This window comes from Scyliorhinus torazame, chromosome 8, assembly GCF_047496885.1.
Source record: "Scyliorhinus torazame isolate Kashiwa2021f chromosome 8, sScyTor2.1, whole genome shotgun sequence".
Classification (NCBI taxonomy): Eukaryota; Metazoa; Chordata; class Chondrichthyes; order Carcharhiniformes; family Scyliorhinidae; genus Scyliorhinus; species Scyliorhinus torazame.
Window position 1 is genome coordinate 78,180,053 of NC_092714.1, and position 23,706 is coordinate 78,203,758.

The 23,706-nt window shown below is 49.2% G+C and overlaps 1 protein-coding gene and 1 pseudogene across 2 annotated transcripts in view; one reads left to right on the forward strand and one right to left on the reverse strand.

Moving 5' to 3' along the window:
* usp9 (ubiquitin specific peptidase 9) overlaps positions 1-23,706 on the reverse strand; it is a 442,510-nt gene that overhangs the window by 404,422 nt on the left and 14,382 nt on the right. The window lies entirely within an intron of this gene.
* LOC140428867 (small ribosomal subunit protein uS19-like) lies at positions 16,097-16,516 on the forward strand (annotated as a pseudogene).

Below are 23,706 nucleotides of genomic sequence, written 5' to 3' on the forward strand. Positions count from 1 at the left end.
CCCCCCCCCCAACCATCCCCTCGCGCAACACCTGACATCCCCAGTCCCCTCGCGCAACATGTGTGCCCCCCCCCCCCCTCCCCCGGTCACCTCGCGCAACACATGCGCCTGCGCCGCCGCCCCCCCCACCCCTTCCCCGTCACCTCGCGCAACACGTGCCCCATCCCCTCGTGCAACACGCGTCGTCCTCCCAGTCACCTCGCACAACCCCGTCTCCCACCCCGTCCCCTCGCGCCCCCTTGCGCAAAGCACCCCCTCACGCAAACCCCCCCCCCTCGCAACACGCTCCCCCGTCCCCTCACGCAACACGCCCCCCCCGTCCCCTCACGCAACACGCCCCCCCGTCTCCTCACGCAACACGCCCCCCCCGTCCCCTCACGCAACACGCCCCCCCCGTCCCCTCACGCAACACGCCCCCGTCCCCTCACGCAACACGCCCCCCCCGTCCCCTCACGCAACATGCCCCCCGGTCCCCTCACGCAACACGCCCCCCCGGTCCCCTCACGCAACACGCCCCCCCCCCGTCCCCTCACGTAACACGCCCCCCCCCCGTCCCCTCACGCAACACGCCCCCCCCGCGTCCCCTCACGCAACACGCCCCCCGCGTCTCCTCACGCAACATGTCCCCCCCCGTCCCCTCACGCAACACGCCCCCCTGTCCCCTCACGCAACACGCCCCCCCCTCACGCAACACGCCCCCCCCCCCGTCCGTCCGTCCCCTCACGCAACACGCCCCCCCCCCGTCCCCTCACGCAACACGCCCCCCCCGTCCCCGTCCCCTCGCCCCCTCTCATGCCCCGTCCCGCATCCCTTCACCCCGTCCCGACGCACCCTCCACCGTTCCGTCACCCTCCCTTGCCTCACGCCCCCAACTCCGTTTCCTTGCGCCCCCCCCTCTCCCCCTCCCCCAAACTTCGCACATACATGATTCTTTAATGGCAGCAGTGATGGTTAGCAATGTAGCTTCACAGCACCAGGGTCCCACTTTCGATTCCCGGCTTGGACCATTGTCTGTGCGGAGTCTACATGTTCTCCCCGTGACTGCGTGGGTTTCCTCCGGGTGCTCCGGTTTCCTCCCACAGTCCAAAGATGTGCAGGTTAGGAGGATTGGCCATGCTAAATTGCCATTAGTGTCCAAAAAGGTTACAGGGATAGGGTGGCGGCGTGGGCGAATGCTTCCTCTTGTGGGGCATTCTAGATTGAGAGGCCGTAGTCTCAGTATAAAGGGCAACAATTTAAAACAGATGACTTCTTCCGAAGGGTTGTGAATCTGTGGAATTCGGAATGGGGTGGATGCTGGAACAATGAGTATATTTGAGGAGTTAAAGACGGATTTTTAATTAGTAATGGGTTGAAGGGTTACGAAAAACAGGCACGATGTTGGAGTTGAGACCATGATGAGATCAGCAACAATCATTGAATGGTGGAGCAGGCTCGAGAGGCTAACTGGTCTACTCCTGCTCAGAGATCTTCTGTTCCAAGAAATAACTATTCTGTCTAATTCCTCCTTCCAGGTCTTGCTCTGTAGCCCTGTAGGTAACAGCATGTCAAGCACCAATCAGGTGGGTTTTTAAAAAAAAAAAAAAATTTAGATTACCCAATTATACTTTTTCCCCAAATTAAGGGGCAATTTAGTGTGGCCAATTTACCTAACGTGCACATCTTTGGGTTGTGGGGATGAAACCCATGCAGACGGGTAGAATGCGCGAACTCCAGACGGACAGTGACCCAGGGCCGGGATTCAAACCCAGGTCCTCAGCGCCGTATTCCCAGTGCTAACTACTGCGCCATCATGTTGTCCCACCAATCAGGTGTTCTTGATTAATAAAGGGTTCAGGGTTTATGGGCAGAAGATAGGAAAATGGGAATGATGAACATATCAGCCATGATCGAATGGTGGAGCAGACTCGATGGGACAAATGGCCCAATTCTGCTCCTATATCATACAGTCTTATAATTTTAAGCTAAAGGGCGGGATGTTTCGAGGGGATTTAGAATAGAATCCCCTACAGTGCTGAAGGAGGCGATTCAGCCCATCAAGTCTACACGACCGTCTTCCCTACCTCGGCCCACTACCCTGTCCTATCCCATAACCACACCTAACCTGCACACTAAAGGACAATTTGAGCATGGCCAATCCACCTAACCTGCATATTTTTGGACCGTGGAGGAAACAGGAGCACCCAGAGGAAACCCTGCACAGACACTGGGAGAAACCCAAGGCCGGAATTGAACTTAGCTCCCCGGCGATGTGACGCAGCAATGCTGTGCCACGTGTCGCCCCAAGTGCTGAGTCCGGAATGCACTGCCTGGAAGGGTAGCAAAGATAGGATACATCACACCTTACGTGAATGAGCACTTGAAATGTCATAACGTTCAAGGCTATGGGCCAAAAGCAGGCACATGTGATTATTGTAGATTTAATGTAGTTTTGTTGGAGCAGACTCAAAGGGCCTCTTCTGTCCGACTATGAGTAGTTGTTTTCAGATTGGACAACAGTATACAGCAGCTTTCCTCAGGGTTAACACGAGTGCTGGCAAGATCCAGGCCGGTTGATGAAGTCTATACCAAGACATAGAGCTTTCCTTTATCAAGAAACTTTATTGACTATGTTCTGTCTCTCAGCCTCACACCCAGTGTCCCCAACTATCTGTATGTGCTCAAAATATTAAAAAAACAATGTCCACCTCCTCTTTATCTGAATATAATTGATGAATGCTTTGGCACAAACTTAATGCATGCAATCCAACCTAGATTTTGGTCTTGTCCTGCTGATCTCACTCACTGACATACTATTAAGACTAGGACCAAGCATTTCCTTGATGCATATTGACAGGTGGCTTGGGTGCACAGGGTTCAATTTAAAACATTACAGATCACACAAAACTTGGAAATATTGTGAACGGTGAAAAGGATAAGTGATAGAATACAAGATAACAGATAGTCTAATGGAATATGCATGCAATGCAGAAAAAATAGTAGTGAAAAGGTTTTTGAGAAGAATGAGGGATGGCAATATAAACACAGGTACAATGCTGAAGGGAATGCATGAAGGGGCAAGTTCTTCAATGTGGCAGGTTACGTTGAAAAAAAATAGTGAACAGGACATATGGGATCCTGGGCTTTGTAAATGAAGGCACAAAGTATAAAAGGAAGGAAGTTATAGTGAACTTTTATTAAATGTTTGTTTGTCCTCAATTGAAATAGAGTGGCCAATTGTGGAAGCGTACTTTAGCAAGGAGTACAGAAAAGGTTTGAGGTTCCAGGTCAAAGTAACTTCAGTTACGAGGATAGTCTGTCGAACTGGAATTGTTCACCGTCGAGACATTTATGGGGAGATTTGATAACAATATTGAAAATCATGAGGGGTCTAGAGGGAAATTGTCCCCTGTGATAGTGAGGTTGAAAACCAGATGACAGCTTGAAGGTGATTGGCAAAAAGAACCAAAAGAAATTTGATTTTTTTTTCCCCCAAATAAATAGCACGTGATTAAGATCTGGAATACACTACCTGACAGGGTAAGCACAGTGGTTAGCACTCTTGCTTCACAGCTCCAGGGTCCCAGGTTCGATTCCCAGCTTGGGTCACTGTCTGTGTGGAGTCTGCACTCTTCCCTGTGTCTGCGTGGGTTTCGTCCGGGTGCTCCGGTTTCCTCAAAAGACATGCTGTTAGGTGATTAGGACATTCTGACTTCTCCCTCTGTCTACCCAGACAAGCGCCGGAATGTGGAAATTAGGGGCTTTTCACAGTAACTTCATTGTTTTAATGTAAGCCTACTTGTGACAATAAAGATTATTAGTGAAAGTAGATTCAATTGTGATTTTCAAAGAGATTTGAATAAGCACCTGAACAGAAACAAATTGCAGGGTTACAGGAAAAGGGCATGGGAGTGGGAGCAGCAAGAAGTGCTCTTTCAGAGAGCCAGCATGATCTTCAACAGCCAAATGGGCTTCTGTGCCTTAACCACCTGATGACTACACGAGATTGCATGCATGATTGAAATTGTACAGCAATACAGATACAAACTTGGCTCTCTCAGTGAGTAAGAGAAAATATATTAAAAATGAATAGCAATAAATATTGACCGCTTTATGTAGAGTTGTTGACTTTACTCCGGTCTAATCTGACGAGTCAAATTACCTTTTGACTTGTCACTTGAGTTGAACAAAATTACTTGCAACTTGACCTGGACAAAATTGACTGGCGACATCCCTCAAATTAAAAACAAACATTATTTGCTTAATCCCAGGACAACATAGTTGATTTTTGTCACAAACTTAATGCATGTAATTCAGCATAGGTTTTGTTCTCTTCCTGCCTGATCTCACTTACTGCCACTACTGATTGGCTGCTTTGGAAACTGGTCTGCCAGATCCACAGCAGAACTGGCCAGCCAGCTTGTCAATCAAGGACAGATTTCCCCAATCCCTCTTTCCTCAGTGACCTCCTATGAGACCTGTTTGTTGGCCTCAGTGGAAACACCTGGAAGTGGAGAACGCAACTCCAATTGGTGAGTTAAATGAAGGGTTGCGACCCAGTTCTCAAAGGCATGTGCTGCCTTCCCCGATGCCCAAAAACAAGAACTTTGCCTAGCTGACCCACCGGCTTTTGCACTATTACCCCTAACCAGAGTCTTGCATGGCCAGGTGAGCAGCTCTTCAGCACATCAAAGCAAAATCTCAGTGTAACATGTCTTATATGTACTAACTACATTGAATGCAGAAACACTGGCGTCACTCAGTAATAGCTTCTAGCTTAACACTTCTTACTCTCACAAGCTACTGAACAATCTTGTCACCAAAAGTTGTATAATTTTGTTATGAAAGTTATCAATGTTTGGTCACAAAGCAAACTGCTTTCTGTAAAACACATGGAAAAAGGTGTTTGCTGGTCTGTGATTACATCAAATTTTGTTCGCCACCTGAAAAGCTATTATGAAAAAGCTTTAACATTTTTTTACTTAATCGTGTTTGTTTGAAGAAATGTTTTTCTTTTCCAAATTTATAGCTCTAAATGACATCAGATGTCATTAGTTGTAATATTGTCATTGAAATCTCTCATCAAGAATGACTGCAAGAGGTTCTTTATAATGTTTAAGTGTTTTAAAAAAAAAAAAAACATTTTTAAAATTTAGAGTACCCTTCTTTATGTCCCCCAATTAAGGAGCAATTTAGCATGGTCAATCCACCTACCCTGCACATCGTTGGGTTTATAGGGGTGAGACCTACGCAGACACGGGGAGAATGTGCAAACTCCGCACATTGACCGTAAAATTAAATTTACATTTCAATTATCTTGTCACCAATATCCAAAAGTTTATCTAAGAACATGAATAGGCCTACAATCTAGGATTATTATTGCTCAGTCAATAAATGAAACAAAATATTCCGAAGGTGAGAAGGGTGTTCCTGGAGCGGAGTAGAGATAGGAGGGTGCTGGCGCTGCCCAACCTCTGTGGGTACTACTGGGCCACCAATGCGACGATGGTGCGCAAGTGGGTGATGGAAGGGATGGGGCTGCATGGAAGAGGCTGGAGACGGGCGTCCTGTGTGGGTACGAGTCTGGGGGCGCTGGCAACAGCGCCGCTGCCGCTCCCTCCAAGGAGGTATACCACGAGCCGGTGGTGGTGGCGGCCCTCAACATTTGGGGGCAGTGGAGGCGGCATGGGGGAGTGGGGGGGGGGGGGGGAAGAAGAGAAGAGTTAGGGCCTCGGCGTGGACCCCATAACGGGGGAACCACCGGTTCACCCAGGAAGAACAGGTGGAGGGGTTTTCGGGGTGGCACAGGGCGGGGATACGAAAGTTGGGGGGCCTGTTTGTGGACGGGAAGTTCGGGAGCTTGGGTGAGCTGGAGGAGAAGTACGGGCTCCCCCCGGGGAACACCTTCAGGCACTTACAGGTAAGGGCGTTTGCCAGACGGCAGGTGATGGAATTCCGTGGCTACTGCCACATACAATACAGGGGGGGGAAGAGAGAGAGAGAGAGAGAGAGAGAGAGAGAGAGAGAGAGAGAGAGAGAGAGAGAGAGAGAGAGAGAGAGAGAGAGAGAGAGAGAGAGAGAGAGAGAGAGAGAGAGAGAGAGAGAGAGAAGAGAGAGAGAGAAGAGTGGGGAAGATCTCGGAAACTTACCAGGTGGTGCAGGAGGAGGAGGAGGCCTCGGTTGTGGAGTTGAAAGGTAAGTGGAGGAGGAGTTGGGAGAGGAGATCGAAGAGGGGAAATGGGCAGATGCCCTAGGGAGGGTGACCTCTTCCTCTTCATGCGCGAGGCTCAGCCTCATACAGTTTAAGGTGCTGCACAGGGCACACATGACCGGGCCAAGGATGAGCCGGTTCTTTGGGGGTGAGGACGGGTGTGTTAGGTGCTCAGGAGCCCAGCAAATCACACCCATATGTTCTGGGCATGCCCAGCGCTGGAGAAATTTTGGAAGGGCGTAGCGAGGACGGTGTCGAGGGTGGTAGGATCCAGGGTCAGACCAGGCTGGGGGCTCGCAATATTTGGGGTGGCAGAGGAGCCAGAGTGCAGGAGGCGAAAGAGGCCGGAATTCTGGCCTTTGCGTCCCTGGTAGCCCGGCGAAGGATTCTCCTTCAGTGGAAAGGTGCGAGGCCCACAAGCGTGGAATCCTGGATCAGCGATATGGCAGGGATCATTAAAATGGAGAGGGTGAAATTTGCCTTGAGAGGGTCGGTACAAGGGTTCTTTAGGCGGTGGCAACCGTTCTTAGACTTTCTGGCAGAACGATAGACATTGGTCAATGGCAGCAGCAGCTCCGGGCTGGGGGGGGGGGGGTTACTTTATTTTGTTATGTTATTTACACTGGAGGGTCTGAGGGGGCCTATACACCTGTTGTGTTAAGTCGGGGTGTTAATGTTAATTTATTATTTATGTACAGGGGGGAGGGGTTTGGGGGTTGCTTTTTTAGATTGTGTTTTGTACTTAACCCTGTTGGGTTCTTTTTTTTTTTCTCATTTTGTTTTTGATATTTTATGAAACCTTTAATAAAAATTTTTTTAAATTTTTTTTTAAATGAAACAAAATAAAGGTTTCATCAACTTCCATGTTTTCATTTTAATCCCATCAGTTTTGCAGAATACGGTGAAATAAAACAAAAGCGAGTAAGAATATACCTTACTGACTTGTACTTTAAGAAAATGGCTTACGATTTGACTTGGGAGAAAATGGCTTGGTTTCAACTCTACCTTAATGACAATACCATTTATAGGAGCATAAAAAAAAGACATTGTACCCCATCACAGAATGAGTAGTTCTAAAAAGATTAATCTACCCAGGTCCAGAGGTTCTCGGTTGCAAAACTCGGATTACAATAAGACCTTTTAATAAACACCAGTCATAAATTAACTAGGATCATCAGAGAATACAAATCTTGCAGTAGCACGTAATTTCTACCAGGAACAAAAATCTTGTAAATGCTCATCCATGCTATGACATCCCACATTGGTTTTCAATAAACAAATTCAGCGCACTCTAAATATCACAATCCTAAAAATTATAAAGAAGTTATTTGTACCCACTTTACAGTTGACTTTTGTTTCTATGTTTTGTGCTTTAAAGTTGTACATTAGAGGTAGTCTGGGGAACAGACATTTTGTAAAGAGCTCCATCAGCTCTGACATCACAAAGTTCCACTCCAATGACATCACAAATAGCAAACAGACCATATATGAAGATTATGCAATTAAGTGTCGTTCATGATGATGGAGGCTAAAATGTGTTTCATCTTTTAAGTCACTCCGTTGCTAAGAGTTAAAATTGTGCGCCCCCTAATTCTAAACTGGTTCTCATCAACAATAGCCTAAGATCCCAAACTGTTCATCCCAATTTGTACAGCTTTTTAAACTATGTCCCAGAACTCTTGCTTATACAGCTATTATTCAAATGTTCAAATATCTCAAGCTTCTGAAATTTTTCAAACTCAAAGAACCCCAATAACATTCAAAAACTACTTGAACAAGCACCTTAACTTGCAGGGGTAAGGACCAACAGCTGGAAAATAGGATTAGGCTGCTAACTCCTTTTCTGGCACTGAGGACAAGATAGATCAAGTGAGGGCAGCACGGTGGTAGCACTGCAGTCTCACGGCACCGAGGTCCCAGGTTCGATCCCTGCTCTGGTTCACTGTCCGTGTGGAGTTTGCACATTCTCCCGTGTTTGCGTGGGTTTCGCCCCCACAACCCAAAGATGTGCAGGGCTAGGTGGATTGGCCAGACTAAAATTGCCCCTTGATTGGAAAAAATGAATTGGGTACTCTAAATTTATAAAAAACGATAGATCAAGTGGCCTCTTTCTTTTTAAATATGTTTATTCAAAATTTTTCCAATAGATTTTTACAAAATACTCCAGAAAGGAAAGAAAATATACAAAAGAGAAATAAAAAGGGCATTACACAAAGCAACTCAATCCTCCAACCATTAAACTATCTAACAACTAAGAACAAAAATGGGGCAAACGCCCCTTACATAAACCAAAACAAGAACCCCGAACACCTCACACACCTGTCCTCTACCCCAAAAAACTTACACATCCTCGCCCCTGTCATATGCACGCTGTGCACCACTTTAAGCTGGATCAGGCTGAGCCTGGCACAAGACGAGGAGGAATTAACCCTGCCCAGGGAATCAGCCCACAGGCCCTCATCCAGCTCCTCATCCCAATTGCCCTTCAACTCCTCCACCGAGGCTTCCTCCGTCTCCTGGTAAATCGCTGAGACCTTACCCTCTCCGACCCACACACCCAAAAATCACCCTGTCCTGTATCCTCTGGGCAGGCAGCAGTGGAAATGACCCTACCTGCCTCCTCACAAACGCCCTGACCTGCATATCCCGGGGGGTAACCCAAATTTCTCCTCCAGCGCCCTCAGACTGGCAAAAGTCCCGTCAATGATTAGGTCCCCCATCCTTTTAATTCCCGCCCCGATGCCTACTTAGAAATCCGTCACCCATCCTGCCCGGCGCAAACCTATGGTTGTTCCGTATCGGAGACCAAACTTAGGCGCGCGCGCGCCCCCCCCCCCCCAACGTTTGCATTCAACTGCCTTCCCTTCACAAACCCAGTCTGATCCTCATGTATCACTCCTGGGACACAATCCTCAATCCTAGTGGCCAGGACCTTCGCCAACGACTTGGCATACACATTAAGGAGCGAAATCGGCCTATACGAGCCACACTGCAGCGGGTCCTTGTCCCGCTTGAGGATAAGCGAGATCAGCACCCGAGACATCGTCGGGTGAAGGATCCCTTCCTCCTTCGCCTCGTAGGAGGTTCTCACCAACAACGGACCCACAGTTCCACAAACTTCCTGTAGAATTCGACCGGGAACGCGTCCGGCTCCAGGGCCTTGCAAGCCTACATACATCCCAACCCCTTAACCAGCTCCTCCATCCCGATCGGGGCCCCCAGACCTTCAACCTGTCCTCCTCCACCCTCGGGAACCTCAATTGGCCCAGGAACCGCCACATCCCCCCCGGGGGGGTTCTGACTTGTACAGGTTTCCGTAGAAATCCCTGAAGACCTCATTTATTTTGGCCGGACTCCGCACCATGTTCCCCCCTCTATCCCTGATTCTCCAATTTCCCTCGCCGCCACCCTCCTACATAGCTGATGCACCAGCATCCGGCTCGCCTTCTCCCCAAACTCGTACGCTGTCCCCCTGCACCTTCCTCCACTGGACCTCGGCTTTCCCCATAGTCAGCAAATCAAACTCCGTTTGGAGGCTCCGGTGCTCCTTCAGCAGCCCCTCTTCAGGGGAATCTGCTTATCTCCTATCCACCCTCTATCTCCCACACCAATCTCTCCCTCTCCATCCTTGCCCTCTTCTCCGTGCGTCCTGATTGAGATTAGCGCTCCCCTGACCACCGCCTCCCAAACCACACTAACCGGTACCTCCCCATTATCATTGGCCTCTATGTCCCTTTGAATGCACCTTCGGACTCGCCCACAGACCTCCTCATCCGCCACAGTCCCACATTCCATGCGCCACAGCGGGCGCTGGCCCCTCTCCTCCCCCAACTCCAGCTCCACCCAGTGCGGGACATGGTCAGAAATCACTATGGCGAGTACTCTATCCCCTCCACTCTTGGGATCAATGCCTCTACTCACCACGAAGAACTCTGTCCGTGAATAGGCCTTGTGCACATGGGAAAAGGAGAACTCTCTAACCACTGGCCTGGCAAACCTGCACTGATCCAGTCCCCCCCCCCCCCCATCTGATTCATAAACCCCCTCAGAACCTTGGCCGCAGCTGGCCTCTTGCCAGACCTCAACCTAGATCGATCCAGTGCCGGGTCCAGTACCGTTTTGAAGTCCGTCCGTCCCCATTATCAGATTCCCCACCTCTAGTTCCGGGATCCGGCTCAGCATGCGCTTCATGAACACTGCATAGTCCCAGTTTGGGGCATATACATTCACCAGCACCACCCGGGTCCCATGCAGCCTACCACTCACCATCACATATCGGCCCCCATTATCCGCCACAATACTCAACTCCTCGAACGTCACCCGCTTGCTCACCAGGATTGCAACCCCCCCTATTCTTCGCATCCAGCCCAGAGTGAAAGACCTGCCCCACTCATCCCTTCCTCAGCCTGATTTGATCCGCCACCTTCAGGTGCGTCTCCTGCAACATAGCGACATCTGCCTTCAGTCCCCTTTAAGTGCACGAACCACCCAGGCCCTCTTGACCGGCCCATTCACCCCCCCCCCCCCCCCCAAACCCCCCCACCCCCCCCAAACCCCCCCAAACCCCCCACCCCCAAACCCCCCCCCCCCCCCCAAACCCCCCCCGACTAGCCATCTCCTTTCTTAGGCCAGCCACGTGCCCATGCCTCACGCACTCTCCAACCGCCCAGGCGGGGCGCCCCACCCAGACTCTCCCTCTTACCTCCAGCTCCCCCTCAGTCAGTACAGCAGCAACCCAAGTCGTCCCCCCAACCAGGCAGTTGCCTAGTCCGCTTGATCCCCCCATTGCACTCCTGTGAGTCAGCTGACTCCTGCTGACCCCGGCCGTTCCCGCCTCTGCCGACGATTCCCCGATTGAATTCCCCCCCAAAGTCCCTGTCTCTCCTCTTCTTCCCCCCCCCCCCCCCCCCCCCCCCCCCCCCCCAACCAACCAGTGCGGAAAGTGGCCTCTTTCATGCTGTGAATTTCCAGGCCTCTAATCTTTCACAGATTTTTTAAAATGTCCTTCCGACTAGACAGTTTGAAACTGGAGTCCACTGCTGTTTGTCAGAAACCAGGTATATCATACTCTGGAAGTAGTCTCCTAAGACTACATACTACACTTTTGAGTACTTAATTTTTAAATACCACTTTTGTTGCTATATATTAATTGCTCGTGCATTGAAATTTCCTTTGACAAATTAGTAGGATCAGCTCTCTTCTGTTCTGTATCTAAAAGGACCCACACAGAGTAGAAAATATATAGTGCAATATTTTCCAAACCCGATCCTACATTTTATTCAATCTTGCATCAAAACAGTATTTCAAAGTTTCATGCAATTTTTGAATTAAGTCTCAGAAATACCATAATTTCTGATGAACTTCAGAAAGCGATGCCCAGTGTGCCATTGCTAAGCCTGATACAATTTAAGGTGTTACACAGGACACATATGACTGGAACACGGCTTAGCACATTTTTGGAGTAGAGGATAGGGTGTGCGAGATGCTCGAAAAGCCAGCGAATCACACCCACATGTTCTGGTCATGTCCGGCACTACAGGGGTTTTGGGTGGGGGTGACAAAGGTGCTTCGAAGGTAGTGGGGGTCCAGGTCGAACCAAGCTGGGGGTTGGCTATATTTAGGATTGCAGAAGAGCCGGGAGTGCAGGAGGCGAGAGAGGCTGATGTTTTGGCCTTTGCATCCCTAGTAGCCCGGCACAGGATACTGTTGATGTGGAAGGAAGCCAAGCCCCCGGGTGTGGAGACCTGGATAAATGACATGGCAGGGTTTATAAAGCTGGAACGGATTAAGTTCGTCCTAAGGGGATCGGCTCAAGAGTTCACCAGGCGGTGGCAACCGTTCGTCGAATACCTCACAGAAAGATAGAGGGAATGGAAAAGAAGAAGACAGCAGCAGCAGCCCCGGGGGGGGGGACCAGAGGGATTCTCAGGATGTTAATATACAAGTATAATATGTATAGGTTGTTGTTATAGATAATTGTATATTGGACTGTTAAAACATATTGAGAATATTTATCTGGGACAAGGCAGTTGCCATTTAGTTTTTGTTTTTGTTATATATTATTTATTTCTCGTTTATAAAACTGGCCATTGTTATTTATATTGTAATATTACTGTGTAAAGGATACACAATGTACTGTGATGGTTGGCCAAAAATTTTCAATAAAAATATTTTTTTTTTTTAAAAAAAGCGATGCCCACTGAAATGAGAATACTTGAAATGAAATAAAATGAAAATCGCTTGTCACAAGTAGGCTTCAAATGAAGTTACTGTGAAAAGCCCTAGTCGCCACATTCCGGCGCCTGTTCGGGAGGCTGGTACGGGAATTGAACCTTGTAGCTGGCCTACCTTGGTCTGCTTTCAAAGCCAGCGATTTAGCCCTGTGCTAAACAGCCTCTTTTCTAAACAGCCTCTTACCGAATGCGTGCTTGGCTGGTCTTGAAAACTGCACTGAAACTCTGGATGGCCAGAGTTGCTTACGGCCCACAGGCCCCAGTACAGTCAGATTCCAGTGGATTCAAGGAGACAACACCCTTGTTAACTGCACTAGCTCAGCTGCCATAAACTAGCAAAATTTAAAGGGCCCAGTGAAATCAACAGGAGGTCAGAGTCACCATCCAAAGTTGGAGATTTAAATCACATGTTTGGATGGTTCATCGCACAATTTCCCTAAACAGTTGGCACTTCTGGGCAATTGCCATGCAAACCCTTACCTGTAAAGTTCCAAGAGGACCCCCAACACATTTTTGGCATACCCGCTTAATCCAACGTGGGGACCTTGTAAACTGCGGCACCATAATCACAACGTTTTTTGTTTGTAATTTAAAGTACCCAATCTTTTTTTTTTTTTTTTTTTTTTAAAACTGTATTTTATTCCAAACAGTTACAAAACAAACAGTTCGGGGAACTGTCACCCCACCACACAATTTTACAGATTATACAATTTTCCCCTCTCTTCCAGGTACAGATCCCTCATCCTAACCAGCCTCACTTCTCACTGCTTCCTATACATACCATCTGTCCCCCTGGCTAAAATTGTGGTTTTCGCACAACGGCGTTAAAACCGACACCCCTCCATCCTAAAGTGCCAACTGGTTCCAGACTTTCACTATGGATTTCACCACAGGGCTCTTCATATAATTCCTTGGCGCCAGTGGCAACGCTGCCATCACCATAGCCCTCAGGCTGGACCCCCTACAGGATTCTTCCTCCATCCTAACCCATTCCCCCCTTCCCCTTTCCATCACCTTCTCCACATTCACCACCCAATAATAATGCAGCAAGTTTGGCAACAAAATGCCCCCATTCTGCCTTGTAACAGGGTCCTCTTTACCCTTGGCACCTTCCCTGCCCACACAGACTCTGAAATAATCGTATCTAGCTTCCGAAAAAAGGCCTTTGGTACAAAAATCAGAAGCGCCTGGAATATGAATAGACGCCAACTCTCCCTGGATTCCCAAGTCTCTGAACCTTTCTCTGGCTACTTTGAATGGTAGCCCCCCCAAGTTGGCTCTCCGAACCAACTCGTTCACCGGGAACATTTCACTTTTCCCATTCAACTTGCATCCTGCGAACGCGAGAACGACCCAAACCTCCCTAATAAGCCCATAATCCTGCCCTTGCTCTCCAGCGGGTCCGACACATACAGTAACAGGTTGTCTGCATATCGCGTCACCCGATGCTTCCTACTCCCCCTCGTAATCCCTCGCCATTCTGTCGACCCCCCGAGGGCCATTGCGAAAGGACCTACTGCTAGGGCGAATAGCAGCAGCAACAATGGGCACCCCTGCCTTGTTCCCCTGTGTAAACCAAAGCTTTGTGAGCCCATGTCATTTGTCCGTTCGCTCGCCATCAGTGCCAGATAACAGGCACACCCATGCCACAAACTGCGGCCCAAACCCAAACTTTCCCAGGACCTTGAACACCTACCGCCATTCCACCTGGTCAAATGCCTTCTCCGCATCCATGGACACCATTACCTCCAGTACCTGTCCTTACGTCGGGGTCATAATCACATTTAAGAGCCGTCTTATATTACTGGAGTACTGCCTGCCCTTTACGAAGCCTGTCTGGTCCTCTGCGACCACCCTCGGGACACAACCTTCCATCGTCCCCGCCACCAACTTAGCCAGCACTTTTACATCTGTATTTAACAGCGATATGGGCCTGTATGACCCACATTCTAACAGGTCCTTCCCCTTCTTTGGTATCAATGTGAGTGTTGCCTGCGTCATAGTCTCCGGCAGCTCCCCCTTCTCCAGCGCCTCGCTGAACACCCCCACCAGATGCTATGCCAGTTCTGTCGCAAACTCCTTACAAAATTCTGCAGTGTAACCATCCGGCCCCAGGGCCTTGCCAGACTTCATACCCCTTACACTACCCAATACCTCACTCAGCCCTCAAAGACTCCTCTAGCGCCTGCCTCTTCTCTTCCTCCAGCTACAGAAACTCCAGCCCATCCGTGCTTCAACCCCACGGGACCATCCTGTACAGTTCCTTATAGTATTGCCGAAATGTCTCATTTATCTTCCCCAGTTTCATCACTACCTCCCCTGTCTCTGCCCGTCGCCTCAATATTTCCATGGAGGTGGCCTGCCTTGTAGTTGGTGTACCAGCATTCGACGTGCCTTCGCCTTGTATTCATACTGCACCCCCTTGCCCCACGCAGCTGCCCCACCACCCTCCCTGTCGTCAACCTATCGAATTGCCCCTGTAGCTTTTTCCTTCTGGCCAATCCTTCAGTGGTGTGTGCCTTCGAATAATCCCTGTCTACTTCGACTATCTCGCTCATGAAACGACCATACTCCTCACTCCTTTTCCTATCTTCATGTGCCTTAAGCGAGATAATATCCCCTCGCACAGCCTTCAGCGCCTCCCAAAATGTGGTCGGCAACACCTCCCCGATCTGGTTCAGCTCTACATGGTCTTGAATCACCAACCGCATCTAATCACAGAACACTGCCTGCCAACAAACCCCGAATCAAGTCTCCAAAATGGGCCTGTGCTCCCGTCCCGATCTGAGCCGAATCTCCAGCCAGTGGGGTGTATGGTCCAAAATTACTGTCCCTGCGTATTCTGCTCCCTCCACCCCTACCAACACCTCACCACGAAAAAGTCAATTCTGTAAACATGAGAAAAAGGAGTACTCCCTTCCCCCTGGGTTCTTAAAACACCACAGGTCCACCATGCCCAACATTTCCATGAACCCTCCCAGCTCCTTTGCCATCCGTATTCTTCCCATTGACCTGGGGTTCGGCCTGTCCACCTTCGGCTCTGGAACACAATTAAAGTCTCCTCCAATAATCAATCGGTGTGTGGCCAAATCCGGGATCATTGCCAGCAACCCCCTCATAAACCCCACATTGCCCCAATTTGATGCGTATCCATTCACCAACACCACCGTCATGCTTCACCACCGCCGCCCCACCCCCACACACCCCAGTCCGTCACTTCCTACATAACTTACAAACCGCCTTCTTTCTCATCAAGATGGTTACCCCCCACGACTTTGAGTCAAACTGAGTGAAATACCTGACCCACCCATCCCTTTCTCAACCTAACCTGGTCCTTCAGGCGGAGGTGCGTCTCCTACAGAAAGACCACCTCCGCCTTCGAACTCCTGAGGTGCACAAAGATCCGAGATATTTTCACCGCTTCATTGAGCCCTCGCACGTTCCAAGTTATAAGCCTTACCGGAGGCTAAGACCTCCATTCCAAAGACACATCCCAAACCGCAGGTCGCTTCCTCCAAAAAACACCGGCCATCCCCTTATGAACTTTTCACCCCTGCTACCCATTATCAAACAAGAAAAACCCTCCAACTGAGAGGGAAAGAAGTGCTGCTTGATAGCATCATCAGTCAGCATAAACATTGCCAAAACGTTCTCATTTACCTTCCTGGTGTAAATGGCTGACCAAGTAGAGAAGAAAGGACTTTAAGGAAATTTACCTTCAGAGATGTTAACCTGGATCGCTTCCTTGATATGTCCTATGAACTGCTCATGTAGTTCGATTTTCCCATCAGTGCAAGTGTGTGAACAGAGGCCTGCACCGCAAACAGCAGTCTCTTCTGAAGAGGCTTCACAAGGTCAAATAGCAAGCTCCACCAATGGAAAACCAGAGGTTGTCAAAACTCAGCTTCGGGATATGGTTACCCTCCCAGAGATGGTTGGTGTGTACAATGGTAAAACCTTTAATCAGGTTGAAATCATGCCTGAAATGATTGGCCATTACCTTGGAGAGTTCTCCATCACCGACAAGCATGTCAAGCACAGAAGACCAAGTATCGGTACCATTCATTCCTCCTGGTTTATCCCTCTGAATTAAACAGTTTAGATTGGAAATGTTGTGTAAATAAAATTGGTTTCGGTAACACAAAAAAAAATTAATCTGCTCACCAATCTCAGTTTGAGTTCTGCCAGAGCCACTCAGCCCCAGGTCTCATTACAGCCCTGGTCCAAATATGACATGAATTACAGAGGTGATGTGAGAATTGTAGCATGTGACCAAGCGTGGCATCAAAGGGCCCCAGCAAAACTGAAGTCTAAAGGGAATCAGTGGGAACACTCCACTCGATGGATCATTACCCTAGCACAAAGGAAGACAATTATTGGAGGCCAATCATCTCAGCCTTAAAACATCACAGCATGGGTTCCCTCAGGGAATTGACCCTCTTCAGTTGTGTCATCAATTACCTTCACTCTAGCAGGTCAGAAATGGGGATGTTAACTGATGATTGTGCAGTGTTCGATACCAGTCACAACTCCTCAGATACTTAAACTTTCTGTGCTAAATGCAGCAGGTTCTGGACAACATGCAGGCTTGGGCTGATAAGTGGAAAGTTACAAACACACCACAGAACTGCCAGGCAATGATCAGCCCCAACAAGAGAATACCTAACCATCTCCCCACAATGACCACCCCCAACAAGAGAATACCTAACCATCTCCCCTTGAAGTTCAAATGTATTACCATCGCTGAATCAACCACCAACATCCAGGAGTGGCCATAACCAGAAATTTAACTGGGCCAGCCACAAAAATTACTACAACAGAATGCAAAATGCTGCAAATTCTGTATTGAATATCGCATCTCCTATTTCCAAACGCCAGTCCATGATCCACAAGGCTCCCTTGCCTGGATGAGTGCATTTCCAACAATATTCAAGAAGCTTGACACCATCCATGACAAAGCAGCCCACGTGATCAACACTCGGTCCATCACCTTAAACATGCACTCCCTCCACACCAACATAAATTTGCACCATTGACAAGGTGCACAGTAACTCACAAAAGCTCCTTTGATAGCACCTTATAAACTCTATCCTCAACGGGGGGGGGGGGGGGGGGGGCGGGGGCGTAAAATTAGAGTAGAATAGCAGGGATAAATAGGCGGGTACTGTTTATGAGGGGGGAGTGGTCTTCTGGACTATGTTTCTGCTTTGTGTTGATATTTTCACATTACTGTACACTAACTGTTTACAATGCCAAAAAGACCTCATTAAAATTGTTTATTTAAAAAAACGTTGTGGGTCAGGTGAACTCCATGATACACTTTGGGGTTCTCTAAACCCTGGCCCTTAACAATGGTAGTTCGATTCATATGTCAATTATTAAGTATTTTCTATAACCCGTTATGATATATTCAGCATGTATTAAATGCATTTATTATTTATGGGGGTCATTGCTGCCCGGCTAGCTCAGTCGGTAGAGCATGTCCCGCCGTTGTGGGTTCGAGCCGCACGTTGGGCGCTTCCATGTTATTGATGGGGGTCAGCTTTGATGTTGGTAACATAGTGTTGGTAAACACTACTAATTTCACACATGCAGCACACAGATGAAGGAGGGTCACTCATGCAACCCACTCACTCGCCTAGGCTGCCCATCACCATTATGGAATGTAAAGATAACAATGGACTTTTAAAATCTCAAATGCAAACATTTTCTTAAACCCCCTCGTCCTTCCACTCACCTCCATCAAGTGCCTGAATCTCATGAACATATATCATTAAGACAATCTCGTCAGGGACTTCCGATGACGGCGGGCGGGAGGCAGCCGCACATTGGAGGGCTCCTGCTCGTGAACGGCATTCTCGGGGTCTAAAGCCCGGTCCCAGGGGTAACAGAGGCGGCAAAAGCAGGGAGAAGATACAGTGAAGGAAGATGTCGAGAACAAGTAAAAAAAAAAACGGCCGTGAAAAAAACAGCTGAAAGTCCGTCGGGGAGTGGAAAGGTCACCGCGGGGACGGCAAAAAAAAAAAACCGAGGCTGGGGCACCAGGGGAGGTCGCATTGCCCACGGCTGAAGAAATGACTACGGTGATGGCCGCGGAACTCGAAAGGCAGTTCACAAAACACATGGAGGCGATGAGGAAGGAGATGGGGGCGGTATTGAAAGTGCTGGAGACATTGTTACAGCACAGCGATCAACTTACCTCGATGGGGAAGGAGATGCGGAAGGTGATAGTGATCAACGAGGGTCTACGAGCCAAAATGAACTTGGAAAACAGATCCAGGCGACAGAATCTGAGGATTGTGGGTCGTCCCGAAGGAGTGGAAGGCCCAAAGCCGACTGAGTATTTTGCCATGATGTTGGCGAAGCTATTGGGGGAGGGTGATGATCCCTCCCGATATGAACTGGATCGGGTTCATCGGTCATGGAGGGCTGTACCAAAGAAGAGTGAGCCGCCAAGAGTAGTGATTCTGTGTTTTCGTAGGTAGTGTGAAGGAGAAGGTCCTGTGCAGGGCAAAGCAGAAGCGGGTGGTGCAGTGGGCTGGCGCTAGTTTACGCATATATCAGGAATTTATGGTGGAGCTGGCGAGGAGGTGGGCTGCCTTCAGCCAGGTGAAGAAGACGCTGCACGGTGTGGTGCAGCATCGTATACCCAGCTAAGTTGAGGGTGACCTACAAATCCAAGGACTTTTATTTCGGGATGGCAGAAGCAGCGGAGGAGTTTGCGAAGGCAGAAGGACTGTGGCTGAATTGAGAAGTGGTCATGTACTGATGTAGCCGCATGAAACAATTTTTTCACTGCGGTGGGTGTATGTGCTAAATGAGCCAACGTTGTATATACTTGGACAGGGGAAGAGAGGGGACTTTCACTTGCAATGATGGTTCTTTGGAGCTTGGGTGTGTACGCGGGGTTTGTGTGCCAAAGGGGATCTTTTGGTTTTCGGGGCCGGGCAAGGGGGAAAGTGACCCAGGCGGGGGCCTCTACGCTGGCCGGTTTAAGCCGGCGATTGAACATGAGTGAGGTGGGGGGAGGGGGCTGCGGCCATCGGAACCTGGCAGAATAGGTCCCGATGAGTCTAGCCGGGGTGGAAAGATGGGGGGAAGGAACGGAGGTTGGGGGGAGGATTTTTGGAAGAGGAAGTGGAGGAGGAGGAGCCGGAGAGGGGGTGGGGGCTTGCAATGCATGGGTGTCATCTACGGTACTCTTTCAGGGATTGGGATGGCACTAAATGTTAGGGGGGTTGTGGGAAGGACTCTATAGGTTAATGGTGACCATAGGTGATTCCTAATTCCTTTCTCTTTTATTTCTCCTTTGTTTGTCCCACCGTGGGACAATTTGATGTTTATATTGATGTTTATATTCTATTTGATGTTTATATTGTCAGGTGGGTCGTTGCTTGGGGTGGTGGGAGAATGGGACCGTTGTTGTTGATAAGGAAAGTGACTTTGTATTTGTTACCATTTACTGCTTGTGGGTGGGCTGTAAATTCTGGAGAAAATGTGAAAATGGAGAATAAAAATATTTTACAAAAAGAAAAGACAATCCCGTCAGCTGTCTCAGCTCTCCTTCCTCTAGCACACCTGGACAAACTTCCTTTAATGCTGCCTCCTGTCCTAGCTCTCAACTCGCATCTTCCTGTAGCTTCTCGTGATCTTTCATCTTGTCCACGAAACTCATTTCCTGTTCCCTCAATCCCATTCAATTTGTTGCTCTACATTTCCCTCCATCATCATGTCAGGCAATATGGGCTGCATGGTGGCACAGTGGTTAGCATTGCTGCCTCACAGCGCCAGGGACCTAGGTTCCATTATGGCTTTGTCTGTATGGAGTTGGCACATTCTCCCCGTGACTACATGGGTGCCCCAGTTCTTCCCACAATCCAAAGATGTGCAGGTTAGGTGGATTGGCCATGCTAAATTGCCCCTTAGTGACCAAGGGCTTTCAAGTTAGGTTTTGGAGATAGTGCGGATGAGGAGACTGGACCTAGGTAGGGTGCTCTTTCGGAGAGTTGGTGCAGACTTGATGGGCTGAATGGCCTCCTTCTGGAGGGATTCTATGATTGTGAATGGTTCTTTTTTCCTGTGTTAGTCTTCTCTCCTTTAAAACAGCCATCATCATCCCTCTGCTCAAACAAACCCTGACCCCACCATCCTTGCAAACTACCAACCCATCTCCAACTTCCCTTTCCTCTCCAAAGTTGTCACCACCCAAATCCAATCCCATCTTTCCGAGAACTTGATGCTTGAATCCCTTCATTCATGTTTGACTCTTTCATAGTACCGAAACACCCCTCACAGGATGTCATTTGGGACTTTGATCTGAATGTGACATGGGTAAATTTTATATTCTTGTCTTTCTTAACCCTGCAGCCTTTGACAGGGGTGACCACTGCATCATTGAATCATAGAATCCCTACAGTGCAGAAATAGGCCAGTTGGCCCATCGGATCTGCACTGTCCTTCAAAGAGCACCCAACCCAGGCCCACACCCCATCCCTGCAACCCCGTAAACCCCTGGACACTAAGGGGCAATTTAGCATGGCCAATCCATCTAACCAGCACATCTTTGGACTGTGGGAGGAAACCACAGCACCTGGAGGAAATACGAGTTGACACGGAGAACACGTGCAAACTCCACACAGTCACATATGACCAGAATTGAATCCGGGTCCCTGGCGCTCTGAGGCAGGAGTGCTAACCGCTTTGCCACCTTGCCGCCCACTCAATGCCTCGCCACTGTCGTCCAGCTGGGTGGGACTGTTCTCACCTGCGCCCACTTACTCATCTAACCATAGCCAGAGAATCACCTGCAATGGTTCTTCTTGCTGCTTCTAAACTATTACCTCTGATGTCCACAAGGATTTATCTAACCACATACCAGAACATCACTCCTGGTTCTATCTAAGATTTAGAGGAGCTGGGACCAATTAAAACACAGAACATCAAAGGTAATCATTAGATTGTTACCTGAGCCACACGCAAATTGGCACAGGATCAAGTGTATTTAAGAATTAAATACATAGCTCAAAGAGTAATTCATGGGGCAATGGCATAGGTACTCAAGGAAGAGTGGGGTGGGTTCCACTGGAACCAGGGATAGGGGGGCAACAAAGCGAGTCAAGAAGGTACAGAGTGTTTAACAAAATTTGTCCAGATTGAAGTAAAGACTCCTTGAATGTGCGAAGCATTGCATGGGCCAAGGGCTGGCCGAGGAAAGGTCATGGCTGATCGACAGGGGAGAGGGGTAGAGTGCCCCCTGACCAGGTTGGTCACGTGAAACGTACGTGGGCTGAATGGGCCGGTTAAAAGGCCCCGTGTGTTCGCACACTTGAGGCAGCTGAAGGCGGATGTGGCCATGTTGCAAGAGACATATTTGAAACTGGGAGACCAAGTTAGATTGAAGAAAGGATGGGTCGGGAGGTGTTTCATTCGGGACTGGACTTTAAAACAAGGGGGGGTGGCAATTCTGGTTAACAAAAAGGTGGCATTCGAGGGGGGGGACGAAAAAAAGAGTAGATTTATTATGGTTAGTGGTAAGCTGGAGGGAATGGCTGTGGTGTTGGTGAATATATACGGCCCAAACTGGGATGATGTTGCATTTGTCAGGAGGGTGCTGGGGAAGATTCCGACCTGGACTGGGAACGACCGCGGCAGGGGTTTGGGAAGTACTGAAGGCGGTTATCAGAGGGGAATTCATCTCGATTCGGGCCCACAGGAAGACGACTGAACGGGCAGACTTGGACAGGCTGGTAGGGGAAATTTTACAGGTGGACAGGAGATATGCGGAGTCTCCTGAAGGAGCAACAGAGACTTCAAATGGAATTTGGGCTCCTGTCCACAGGTAAGGCAGAGGGGCAGCGGAGGAGAGTAAACGGGGCGGTGTACCAATATGGGGAGAAAGCTATTAGGATGTTAACACATCAGCTGAGGAAACAGGAGACGGAGAGGGAAATTGGGACGGTAAAGGATATGAGGGGGAAAGTGGTGGTGGACCCGGGGATGGTAAATTATGTGTTTCGTGAATTCTACAGTCGACTTCATAAATCGGTACCCCCAGCCGGGGAGGGGGGTATGAAGCGATTTCTGGGGGGACTAAAGTTCCCGAAGGTAGATGAGGAGCTGGTGGAAGGCCTGGGGAGCCCAATTGGCTCGGGGAGGTGATAAGACGGATTGGGGGCGATGCAATCGGGTAAGGCCCTGGGACCTAATGGATACCCGGTGGAGCTCGACAAAAAGTTTTCTGGGTTACTGGGGCTGCTCCTGGTTAAAGCTTTTTTTTTTAAAATATATTTATTCAAATTTTCCAACAAATTTTCAACAACCCGCCCCCCCCACCAAGAAAAAAGAAACAAAAACACAATCAGAAATTATACATTGGATTTCCCCCATATACAATAACCCCCCATATAACATTTAAAAGCACAAATAGGGGAAAAAACACTTCACCCAAAGGCCACCCCAAAATAAACCCTCCCTCCCTCCTCCTCCTCCCCCCCCCCCCCCCGGGCTGCTGCTGCTGACCTCCTCCTAACGCTCCACGAGATAGTCTAGGAACGGTTGCCACCACCTGGAGAACCCTTGCACAGACCCTCGCAAGGCAAACTTTATCCTTTCCAGCTTGATGAACCCTGCCATGTCATTGATCCAAGCTTCCACACTAGGGTGCTTCGCATCCTTCCATAGTAGCAAAATCCTCCGCCGGGCTACCAGGGAAGCAGAGGCCAGAATACCGGCCTCTTTCGCCTCCAGCACTCCCAGCTCGTCCGATACCCCGAATAATGCCAATCTCCAGCTTGGCTTGACCCGGGCGTTCACCACCATGGACATGGTCCTTGCAAAAACCCTCCAAAACCCATCCAACGCCGGGCACGACCAGAACATATGGACGTGATTTGCTTGGCACCCCGAGCACCTCCCACATCTGTCCTCCACCCCAAAAAGCCTACTCAACCTCGCCCCTGTCATATGCGCTCTGTGAGTAACTTTGAACTGCATTAGGCTGAGCCTGGCGCAAGAGGAAGAATTAACCCTACTCAGGGCATCAGCCCACAGACCCTCATCTAGCTCCTCCTCCCACTTGCCCTTTAACTCCTCCTCTTCCTTCAGCTCCTGGGAAATCGCCAAAACCTTGCCTTCTCCAACCCACACACCCGAGATCACCTGGTCCTGAATCCCACGTGCCGGAAGCAGCGGGAATTCCCTCACCTGCCGCCTCACAAACGCCCTCACTTGCATGTACCTGAAAGCGTTTCCCAGGGGTAGCCCAAACTTCTCCTCCAGCGCCCC